Source organism: Lampetra planeri, chromosome 30 (assembly GCF_965212315.1).
Source record: "Lampetra planeri chromosome 30, kcLamPlan1.2.h2, whole genome shotgun sequence".
Lineage (NCBI taxonomy): Eukaryota > Metazoa > Chordata > Hyperoartia > Petromyzontiformes > Petromyzontidae > Lampetra > Lampetra planeri.
This window is the reverse complement of record NC_136136.1, coordinates 6,280,801-6,293,437: the sequence shown is the minus strand read 5'-3', so window position 1 is coordinate 6,293,437 and position 12,637 is coordinate 6,280,801.

Below are 12,637 nucleotides of genomic sequence, written 5' to 3'. Positions count from 1 at the left end.
ATAACCGCTGTTGACTCCCACACAGAGTGATTCTTTTGCATGTCCACCCCCGGAAGGGAAGGGCTGATGGGCTGAGTCGACCCCCCCCGACTCAACCAGTGATGTGGGCTCGCCAGGCGATGGATATCCCCTCCACCATGAACGTTCGACCCGTTCTCGCCTCTCGCCTCACAGTCGCATCCTCGCCCTTAAGACCCCATCTCTTTTCACTTTCTTCATATTTTGTTTACTTTACCCTTCGGGTTTTTATTTTGTTGCATTTGGGTCGGTTTAGAAAAAAAATCACGAACCTTTAATGAGCTTATTTTTGTTTTACAGGCTTCATTTTATTATTCTACTTAATTTACTTTATTTCTGTCTTGCAGCTCTGTCCAGAAACTCTGTGCCCTGCGGGTAAAAAACACCGCTGCTTTAAAAGTGTAAAGTAATATTGTGATCACGTATAATTGTTATTGCCGCTGAGCCGCGTTTGGCCCCCGTGTTTACCTCTAAACCTGATGAGTATTTTGTTCGGGGCTACCGCGTTAGGCCGCCGGGGCGAGGCCTGGACGCACGGCTGCTCCAGGCGGACTGTGTGACAGCAGCGCAAGTGAGAGAGCGGCTATCTTATCGGCGGTTGTGCGATGCGGACAAATGGAAGCCAAATGGGCCGCTAATGCGATGGAGACGCGCGCTTTCGGAGGAAGCAGCCGCGGTCTCTAATTGCGTTGGGCGTAAATTGCGCGCGCCTAATCGATGGCGGGCGAATATTAAACCATCGCCGCTATCTGGGTCCGTAAGTGCGTCTGCCCGTTGTCGGGACGATGGTCTTCGTGCATTGTTGAGTCAGAGACGGAGAGAGAGGAGAGGAGCTCATGCTCCTAATGAAGGCCACGTGCCGCTCGCCCGTGCCGGAGAGCGATGGGAAAAGGGGCTGCGCGGTGCGGAGGATGTTCGGAATTCCTCGGAAGAAATTTAAGAGGTGCTTGGAAATATGAAGTCTCTCCATTCTTAACTGCCATCGAGATCTGCATCCAAGTTTAATTAATGTATGTGGTGGTGGGTGTAGTGGTGGTAGTGGTGGTGATGGTGATGCTGCTGCCTTAGCAGTGGCACACAATCAGAGTGAACAAAACAAACATTGGACTCGTTCGTCAAATAACGCTGCGTGGTCTGAAATAGGAAAACACACACACACACTTGTAATGGGTAATGGCGCCTTCTTCACAGCAGTACTACGACATATTTGAAAGCCAAGTGACGGATGCAGGTGAGACCGAATGCAATGATGCTGTTGCTTCGCTTAGTTGGCAGTGGCTCACAAAAAGAGGCCGCGATGTACGTCGAACTTCTGTTGCACCGTACGTTGACAACGGTGCCCATCGGAGGCGCTCTGCTGTCACGTCGATCGTGGCGAGAGAACGCGGGGGATGCAATCGGCCCTTTTCACGATGTTGGACGTGGATGTTAGCGACCTCGCCTGACATAGCGACGAACCTGCCGTCGATTCAAGGGTTAACGAGCGAATAACTGACAGCCCATCCGTATATTAACCAACATCAAGATGTCCTCAACGCCTCCCATTACCAAGCGACTGATGATATATTTTCGTGAAATTTATGACCGCGTTTTGCAAATTGATTTTTCATTCTTCTTGACTTTGCAATTAGCCCGGGCGAGAGAAAACTTCCGCCAAACTCGGAAAGCATCAGAGAATCAAATCTCCTCTTCGCTGCTCTTAGAGGCCAAGCAGCTTTGAGCCCGGTGAGCACTCGGCATGGGTCACCGCCACACCATTCGGGCTTGCCAGGTGCTCTAGGCGTGGGGCTTGCCAGGTGCTCTAGGCGTGGGGCTTGCCAGGTGTTCTAGGCGTTGGGGCTTGCCAGGTGCTCTAGGTGTTGGTGCTTGCCAGGTGCTCTAGGCGTTGGGGCTTGCCAGGTGCTCTAGGCGTGGGGCTTGCCAGGTGTTCTAGGCGTTGGGGCTTGCCAGGTGCTCTAGGCGTTGGGGCTTGCCAGGTGCTCTAGGCGTTGGGGCTTGCCAGGTGCTCTAGGCGTGGGGCTTGCCAGGTGCTCTAGGCGTGGGGCTTGCCAGGTGCTCTAGGCGTGGGGCTTGCCAGGTGCTCTAGGCGTGGGGCTTGCCAGGTGCTCTAGGCGTGGGGCTTGCCAGGTGCTCTAGGCGTGGGGCTTGCCAGGTGTTCTAGGCGTGGGGCTTGCCAGGTGCTCTAGGCGTGGGGCTTGCCAGGTGCTCTAGGCGTGGGGCTTGCCAGGTGCTCTAGGCGTGGGGCTTGCCAGGTGCTCTAGGTGTTGGGGCTTGCCAGGTGCTCTAGGTGTTGGGGCTTGCCAGGTGCTCTAGGTGTTGGGGCTTGCCAGGTGCTCTAGGCGTTGGGGCTTGCCAGGTGCTCTAAGCGTGGGGCTTGCGAGGTGTGGCCAGGAGACGGCCGTGCTGAGTGTTTGCCCCTCGTTGACAGCGCCGTGGGTTCTCCAGTTTCCTCGCACGTGAAGCCAAACTCCAGTGAATTGAATTGACAACGCAGCACCCTCCAGAAAAAAAAACATTGACACTCAGTGTGACTTTCATGGCAAAAAATAATAGACATCTACTCTTATTATTATTGTTGTTACTGTTGTAAAAATACCGAAGCCTTTATTTTCCGGCAATGCATCACAACATTGTAATTGAAACGACCTGCAGTTGAGTAACCTGAGTTCGATATCCTGCCACGGCTAACATCAGCAGCACGTGATCTGCACCAGTCCTTACCCCCTCCCCCAGCACCCCCCATCCTTCCCTTCTATTCTATTCCGGGTTTATATAGCGGCCTTTCATCCTCTTTCACAAACCCACACTGAGCAGCGCGGTGAAATGTGGTCAAACAGCCCCTCACCACCGACAGGGCATGGGAAGGCCTAGACGTGGCGGTGGGTTGACAGTGGTCTGCGGATCACCATCAACTCTTCGAGTGGGCCGCGAGCATCACGTCAATCGCTTGATCATTCACACGCGCTGGGGGCTTTGTGTACAATCGCTCAAGATGAAGCGCGCCGAGAGAACGCTGCAGCACATACTCTTTGGTTCTTTTGGTAAAGTCACGTGTAGGTATAAAATAAAATAAATTACGACGTTTCGATCGCAACACAAGCGGCCGTCCTCTTCACGTTCTGCAGATGTAAGTGCCACTGGCTCGTCGGGTTTTGCAGATGCAGATGCCACTGATGCTTCGTGTTCTGCAGATGTAGATGCCACTGGTTCTTCACGTTCTGCAGATGTAGATGCCACTGGTTTTTCACGTTATGTAGATGTAGATGCCACTGCTTCTTCACGTTCTGCAGATGTAGATGCCACTGCTTCTTCACGTTCTGCAGATGTAGATGCCACTGGTTCTTCACGTTCCAATATAATCCAGCAGTTCTGCCTGAGGACGACCGCTTGTGTTGCGATCGAAACGTCGTGATTTATTTAACTTTCTACCTACGCGACTTTACCGAAAGAACCAACGAGTATGGATTCCTGCAGTCACGAAAGCTTCGAATCAACGCTGCAGCAGTTTCCCTCTCTCCGCTGCGATGATGTCAGCACTGCAGGCACGCACGACACATCACCGACGCCCGCGAAAATCCGGCCGAGGCGCTCTCCGCTCCACGTCAGAGGGTTCGCTCTCTGCGCGGAGGGGGACGTCGCGGAATCCTCAAGAGGCGCCGCGAAAAGTTGTGACTCCTTCAACCCCGGCACTCCACGAGCGTGGGTTGACTTTGTAGCTCTCGGCAAAGGTCACGGGAGAGTGGGAAGTGGAGGGGAGGGGAGGGGAGGGGATGGGATGGGGATGGGGAGGGAGGTGGACGGGGGAGACAGGTGACAACAACGGGGTCTCGCGGACGCAGTGGCGCGCAGGGGATTCTATTCTCTCCAGAAATTATTTTCTGTGTTTGTGTTTTACGCGAAGTACTTGCTCTACTGCCCCGCCACCCGCCCCCCGCCAACACCCACTTCGTATGTACGTAAATTATGTATGTGACGTATGATACTCCTGCTGTTATGGAGTGACTCATGCTGCCAGCTATGGCTGCAAAGTTTGGTCGTACATGTTACTGTGTATTGTTATGATCACTGTTACATTGTTTTTCTAGCTTTGTTTTAGTGATTTCGAAAACGTATGGTTTAGCCATGTTTGTCTGTTGCAGTACAGAGTTAACCTAAACTGTCTTATGGTTGTTATTGTTTAATTTGCATCCCACTGAGATTTTTGCACACAGCGTTGATATGCGTTGTTTATTTCTGGAAGACTTTGCTGTTTTCTCCTGGATTTTTCTGTTGCGCGTAGTCACTTTAAGATGTTCTTTGTTCATGTTTTTGCTTGTTGCGGTTGCACCCGAGTCAAGATCCGCATGGCTCACAGGGCTACACCGAATACATGCAACTGAAACTGAATGTATGTTGCACCGTCAAGTTGACACAGCAGGGGGCACAGGTGGTGCATCGGTCAGTCATCTCAATCAGTCGACCCGTGGCACCTGCTGGGTCTGCCCCGTGACCTCGTGCCGGCGGGCGTTCGACACTTCACGTGGCTTCAACGCGCACCTAGCCTGGCACAGGCGCCGCGGTTTTACGCACCGCATAGAGCCGACCGTGCCAATCGGAGGTGCGGACTTTGATTGCGATCGCGCTGTCACGCGTCGTGTCACGAGGCCGACCGCTACGTTCGAGTTCGTGGAGACGTCGTTCATTTGGACGCGCAGTGCGTTACCCCACGTGTCTACAGACCTGCCCGCGGAAGGAGATGTCATCGAACTACTTCAGAGAACGCTTTTGAATGATCTTCTCAAGCGATGCACTCGAGGGCACTGAACTTTACTCCTGCAAGGGAAGAAAGTTTGTTGCGTGACAGTTAAATTGACCTTTCTAATTCTCCGAGCCGGACTCTAACCAAATGAAGTTCAAACATCTAATTTAACGTGATGGGGTGATTTTTTTTTGTCGTGCGGTTATACAACCGACACGCTGCGAATGAGCCGATAATTAAATTGATTCTTGAACGGAATAATCGTTGCCCCCGAATCGTGACAATTTAACAGATTCGATGGTGGAGTGGGGGGAGGGGAGAACGAAGAATCACATGCCTAAGCCTGGCATGAAGACTAACCTTGAGCCTCTTGCCAACTTTTGAGTCACTCCCAATAGCAAAACAAAAACATCTGGTATCAGAGCCAAGGATCCTTGATTACTTTTCCTGACTCCTCTATCGCCCTAGCCCGAAAGGGAATGTCACGGTGATAGATCAGTTCCCCTCCGTATGCGTGCGTGCGTGTGTGCTCAGCGTCGTGTTGCCAAAACAAAAACAACAGCCCTTACTGTAAACAAAAAGCAATTTGCTGTGAGTCACTCGTATTACTGCGAGAGGTTTTAAAAGCGCCGCAGCTCCCACTCGAATTGCCACGGACGGAAGAACTAATTTTAGCATCGCTACGCGGCGGCCGCTCTGGGCTCCGTGGCTCGCCCGGGCGAACGCACGCGGCACGCACGCGAGCCAGAAGCGCGCGTCCCCGCGGGCACGAAGGTGTCACGCGGAGGCGCGCGCGTGCGCCGCGGGGGCGCGAGGGTGCCACGCGGAGGCGCGCGCGTGAGAGCGGGGGGGGGAGGTGTACGAAGGCGGAATCGCTGCCGCCGCTTGGCGCCGGCGTCGCTCAGGAGCACACGTACACCACGCCAAGCAGCACGAGGTTGCCGACAATGGCGATGACTGCGAGCCACGCGCACGCCCGGCTCCGCCAGGCGGCCTCCATCCCCGTTGCCCCCACGGCACCGCCGCCCGCGACGCCACCCAGGCTGGCCAGGCCAAACGAGCGTTGCCGGCCGGACAGGGGCGGCCACGGGATGATGAAGATTGACGGTCGCCGTGGGCTGTAGTTCCGGGCGATGGCGAAGCCGTGTCCTTGCGCGATAGACGTCCCGACCATCGCTGGGAATTTCTGCGCGTGGGAAAGCGTGGCTCACGATTAATCGTATAGTTCGTTTTTTTTTGGTATTAAAATGTTTTAACTGGGAAGGTGAGAGCCCCCTGATTTGGTGAAACTGCACAAGCCCCGGCTCCACGCTTCAGAACCCACGTTAGTCACGGTTGGGCGCTTGAACCCAGGATTCAAACCCAGGGACTCAGCATTGCCGGCTCAGTGCTCTGAGTCCTGAGCCAGCCAGCCACCTCTTGATCCTCACCGAAAACAAGGAAGAGAAAATCCCCCGCACCGTCCGGTGTGGTGAAGCAAGGTCAAATAAACCCCGTGACCCCGCACGACCAGGGAAGGCCCTCGTCCGGCAGTGGATTGACAAAAGGTTCGTGCGTGTAATCCACACCAGATGTGATAACACGCGTCAATGTGATCCAGCACTTGCATGCAAGGGTTGGTGACTCTAACAGACGGAACTCCACGTTCCTATGTCGGGGGCGTCGCTCTCTGTAATAAAGCGAATACTGTGGTTGTCCCACAAAACGGTACTCATTTTATTGACCTAGATGAGCCGAGTCCCAAACCAGGTGTGTTTTGTTTGTACTCGTGCCAATCAATGCACGTGGCCTGTAATACAGCACTGTGGAGGCAGCCACGTTTGGTGGGTCGCACGAGCGCGAAACTCCCTTTCCGTTGGCGTCGAGGGTGAGTCATGATAGCCCCTGACTTGCGAGTCGAAGGCGGTACAGCAAAGTGTGGACCGCACCGGCATCGAACGTTTCCCCCTCTCGCGTGTCACTTTTCTCGCGGGTGCTCCAGTTTCTTCCCGTATGTAAACACTCATCAATTGGCCAAGAACAACTTCGTAAATAGGGAACCGCAGAACTTGGAGAGGGCGGAGTGGCGGGGAAGGGGTGGATGGAATTCGGTATTGGCTCGAGCGCGTGGCTCAGGGTTCCTTTTCGCGTCTCAGAGTCGTCCTCTCTCTACGAGGTGCGAGCGACCTCTGGGTGCGGCACGGTGCAAACTAAAATACAATTTCACCAAAATAAGTAATATTTAAAAATACTTTTTTAAAACACGCTTTAAGGAAATGTACCGTACGAGTAATGGCAGAATTCCAGGAAGTGGCCGCAAAGCTTGCCATAACGTAAGTGGCCGTAGTCAATTACAGCCAACGTCAGTTGAGCGTGGACAATTAGACCCAAGCCGAAACATAACAGAAACAAAGATGGTTTAATCTTTTTTTTTTATGATAGAATATAGTATTGTCATCAGTATGACATAAGTATACCAAGTTTGCAGTCGATAGCACATTGGGAAGTAGGTTAAATTTGAGTTACAAGATTTGAGGATACGACAACAACAACAACAACAGATAGAGTGAATTGATAGAAAGCGTGTAAAAAGAAACCCCGCAGCGCAACAGACAGCCAGATTGACCCGACCGAGGCTGCTATGAAATATGTGAAAGATGGCATCGAGTCACGAAAGCCCTCCCGGCGTGAACCGAGATTTTGGCGTCGGCAGCTCTCCGGAGTGGATGAGCTCACCGCTGTTTGGTTGCGAGTTTAAAATGTTAATGTCGGAGCGTCGGCGGCGAGAGCCGAGCGTTTTTGCTTATTCATGGTGGCAGCTGAGAGTGGAAATGGGATGGTAAACAATTAAACAGCCCACGCACTCGCACGGCACCGCGACCGTCTCCCTCGTGGTATCGACGGGGAGGGAGGAAATAATAATAACATTAACACATTTTTTGCTCCTGGGTAGTAAGTGTTATTTCGTAATTGCTTATGCCTAAAAAGTATAGAAAATGTGTTATTATTCCCCGCAATCTTTGATTTTGTGACCAGGAAAGTGATATTTTGAAATTAACCTTTTTTCAATGAGAAAACGGGCGAATTTGTGTCTTTTCGTTCACATAAAGTCAGAAAAAAAACCCACATATGAATAAAAATGAACATGTATGTATACTAAAGTAAGATAAAAATTACAACAAAATATTTAGAAGTGAGTAGTTTTTCGAGATTTACGATTATACTGTAAATCACTTTCACGAATCAGCCCCCAAATGTAGTCTCCCATCATGTTCTCGTTATACTGTCCTTGGTAGCGGCGTTCAAAGTCCAGCATATCCTGGTAGAAACGCTCGCTTTGCTCCTTCGAGTACGCTCCCATGTTCTCCTTGAATTGATCAAGATGAGCATCAAGGATATGGACGTTGAGGGACATCCTACAGCCCATTGTGCCGTAGTTCTTCACCAGAGTCTCAACCAGCTCCACATAGTTTTCGACCTTGTGATTGCCCAGGAAGCCACGAACCACTGCGACAAAGCTGTTCCAAGTCACTTTCTCCTTACTAGTGAGCTCCTTGGGGAATTCATTGCACTACAGGATCTGTCTTTATCTGTGGTCCGACGAAGACACCGGCTTTGACCTTTGCCTCAGACAGCTTAGGGAAGCAGTCTTGAAGGTACTTGAAGGCTGCCGACTCCTTATCTACAGCTCTGACAAAGTCCCAATTTGATGTGCAGTGGTGGCATCAGCACCTTCCAGGGGTCCACCAGTGGTTCCCACTTGACGTTGTTCCTCCCCACAGAGAACTCGGTCCGCTGTGGCCAGTCCCGCCTGTGGTAGTGCGCCTTGGTGTCTAAATCTTTTGTAGTCATTTTATTATTACTTTAGTATAAATACATGTTAATATGTTGTTGTTTTTTTCTCACTTTATGTGAATGAAAAGACACAAATTCGCCCGTTATCTCATTGAAAATAGTAAAATTTCTAAATATCACTGTCCTGGTCACAAAAGCAAAGTTTGTGGGGAATAATAGCCATTTTCTATACTTTTGAGGCGTAAGAAATTACGAAATAACTTTTACTACCCAGGAACGAAATTTTTTTGTTACACAGTGTAATCAGCGCCGGCGCTCTTCCTGAACACGAACCATCACACGCAACGACACATACCTGGACTGTCAAGAAGGTAGACTCCAGCTGTTGTGTCGGGCAGTGCATTGCGGTTCGCGGGCCTCTCTCTAGCTGGTCGCTTAAAAAAAAACCGCAGACAATTCTCCTACAAAAAAGTTACCAAAAGAAGGTTTTTATAAATAACTTGTATTCCGAGACCGACTGATTCGCTCGTTGTGTAGCCAGCATACGGAGCTTTTAGGCGCGATCGGCAATCGTCGTTTGTCACTGCCGGATTTGTTCAACTGTTTCTTTCCTGGTAGCGCTTGCAGCAGCACTGGCAGCAACATCAGCAGCAGAACGAGCAGCACTAGAAGCAGAACTGACAGTACCACAAGCACCAGCACCAGCAGAATTAGCAGCACAAGCAGCAGCAGCAGAAACGGCATCAGTAATAGCAGCGGCACCAGCAGCAGCGCTTGGCAGCAGAAGGAACAGCAGCAGCCGCGGTAGTGTGGAGCGAGATACGTGTGGTCGGTAGAGGACACACAGACACACGGTGCGCGGAGCCTCCTCCACCGCACCACAAACACCCAAAGTGCGTTGCTTCGTCTGCTCTGGTCACAGTCCCAAATGGCCCAAATCGCATCCGCACAAACCATGCGAATACCTGATGCACAAATGAGAAAATAAATTTGAAAAAAAAAACTTTCCAGCGTGCGACTGTGGCCATCCAGAACGCGGAACGACGCAATGCCCCCGATCCACAAATACGACGGTGGCATCGCGGCGAGACGCTCCTGCTGCCGCTGGCGCGGTCGTCTCGGCTCTACCGCTCTGAATGCGCAGTGGAAATTGTGTCTCTGCGTCTGCATCGGCAGCCGTACGGAAGAAGAAGGCGACGATAAGCCCACGGCTCACTGACCTCCAGCAACAGTAGCAGCAGCAAGTCGTGTACTACTGGTGGTGTTGTGTTCAGAGTGGGAGGGCGTGAAGGGCATTTAGGGCATGCGGGAGGAAGGCGTGAGAGAGGGAGAGAGGGAGGGAGGGCATGAGGGAGGGAGGGCATGGAGGGCATGGGGTAGGGAGGGAGGGCATCGGTGAGATAGAAAGAGAGGGGGAGACATGATTTAGGGAGCGCATGATTGACGGAGAGCGTTACAGGGGCAGGAAGAGCATGAGTGAGATATGGAGGAGGGAGAGAAAGAGGGCACGTCTCAGGAGTGTTGGGCACTGCGGGGAGAGTGGGCAGCGATGTAGGGGGGGGGGGGGCGCGGGGTGGGGTGGGGGGGATAGGCGATGCAACGATGCAAATGAATTTGGCGCGTGGGGAATCCATCCGCAAGCGGCGAAGTGAACGGTGAAATGCGACGGGACAGCCGCTCTGGATAACGGCGGCTGCAGCAGCAGCAGCGGCGACGGCGGTAGCAGCAGCGGTCACGAGTCATTTGTTCTATTGCGAATTATTGGGAGGGGTTGGTTTCTGTTGTTGTTTTTGTATCGTCGGTAACACTAACACGAAAACGAGATTATGGACATGTCGGGGGCCAACGGCTCTTCTCTTCACGACACGTAGAATCGAGAATGGGGCCGCTGTTCGAAACGTCGCTTGTCGCGAAATCTCGCATTTCGGGTCATAGTGTTGGTTCACGGAATTGAGGCGTTATTGGCTGTGGCGAGTACACCACAGCCAATGCAGCAGCAGCAGCAGCGGCAGCGGTGTCAGCGGCGCAAGCGACTCGTTCGTTCCGTCGCAGCAGCTCGTAGCCGCGGCCTCGTCACAAATAATCGCGATCCGCCACGCAGCGGTCGACCCCCGCACTCCGCGCGCGCGTCGTGGTGATGCCGAACTTGGTGATGCCGTGGGTTCGTGCACGCGATGCCCAAGTCGCCCGCTGTGGCGATCCTCGCCGCGAGGGAAACTTCGGGGGTGGAGGTGGTGGGGGGGGGGTCTATAACGAGATGAGCGTTTGTGATGGAGCACCGCAGGGCATTAAACGTCGCACGCAATGACCAGCTACCGGTGGTCATTGCGTTCGTGTTGAACCGGACACTCACAGGTGGCGAACGGCGAGCATTTGATTCGTGGAGCAATGTCGCACGCTCACGTGTCCAGAGCGTCATCATCGTCATCGTCACCATCAGCCATGGTCAGTCCACTGCTGGATGATCATTTCAATCCGCTGCCGGCGGCACCGCCAAATCTCACGTTTCCCGCGGTGCAATAATCGATGACAGCACTTGCACACACAGTTATTTGATCGCTCCATCTCCTTCTCGGTGGCGGACCCTATGAGACGCACTTTGATCCGTGATTTGTCCTGCCCATTGTCCGCATTGCCCTCGAGCTATCATAATGAGTGCGTGCCGTGGCTACATCGACTACGGAGTTAAGCTGCTTTCAAAAGTTACAAAAATCCCACGTGAATAATAATGATGCGTTACAACAATGCCGCCATGTAACCAGGAGAGCGTCGCTGAGCCTCAAGACTCTCTATCAGGAGCGTGCTGCTACCATCGAGATGTTTGGCCATGAATTCCACCGGAACGAGAGGTGCTGGCTTCGTGTCGGAGGAGGAAAGCGGAGAAAATTTGAGAAAAACCATCACGCGTACGACTGGATAGCACTCAACACTCTGACGGGATGGATTCAATCCACTTGCTGTACTGCCATCTGCTGGTCATCCGAGCTCAAGGACTAAAAAAGTTTGAGAAACAAACCGCATCATTTGAATGTTTATGTATGGAGAACTTCTTTCGCACCGTACGTAACCAACCGCGCCAATCGCAGGTGCGGGCAAAGGACAACAAACGAGGCACAAGCAGCAGAGTTCTAAACAATTTCATTTTAAATCTCCATGTAAAAGTGCAGAGCGCATCTGAAAGCGCGCGATGCGGTGATTGCTCGACTCGAAATCGCGACAAGCCGATGCCATCTCTCCGACGTTGTTGTTGTTTGTTTGTTTGTTTTTACGAGTTGTGCCGCGCGTTCATTCGGCGTGCATTTCGCTCCGCGCGCCGGGATCGACGACGAACGTTGGGGGCGTCGTCGCGAAACGTCGGACGTCGTGCGCCGTTCAACTCGCGGTGCCCAACCCGAGAGCTGGACACGGCGAAGCGGCGCGACCGCGAGACCCCGAAGCGGCAGTCCGTCCAATCGTCCCCTCGCTGGGGAGGAAATTAAACCGTCGGACTCGCCAAAAAAAGACGGTGGCGGGGGGGTGGGGGAAGGCCCCCCTTGAGCGACGAGGCCGCTTCGTCGCATTTGCTTCAAAGCGTTTTCACCGCCTCGACGGCTCTGGACGAAGGCGACGATGCTGCGTGCGCGCCGCAGACGAAGCGGGGGGGGGGGTCGCTGTGCTCAAGCGGCGTTCTTCATCACAAGGTCCGCGGGCCACTGGCGGCCCCTGGTGGCCTTTACTGCGGCCCCTGACGTGCCCCCCCCTACCACCACTGACAGTACACAACATGTGAATTATTGTTGTCTCACACCCCCACCCCGATAACACACAAATAGTGGAAACACCACACCCCCCCACACACACACACCATCATCGTGCTGCTGTCAAACCCCGATGGCTTCAAATGCGTGCCCCCCCCCTCCCATCAGACTGATGATGTCTTATCGGCGAAAGTTCGCCCTACCCCCAACCCTCTCTTAACCCCTCCCCCACCCGCCCCAACAATTATTGAAGAACACTGCGCCAAACAGCGAGCGGACGTCTCTGTGAACCCGCCACCACCACCGTACAGCCACGGCGCCCCGAGGTGGTCTCCTCCACGTGGATGTGCGGCCGTCCCGTTCACTCGCT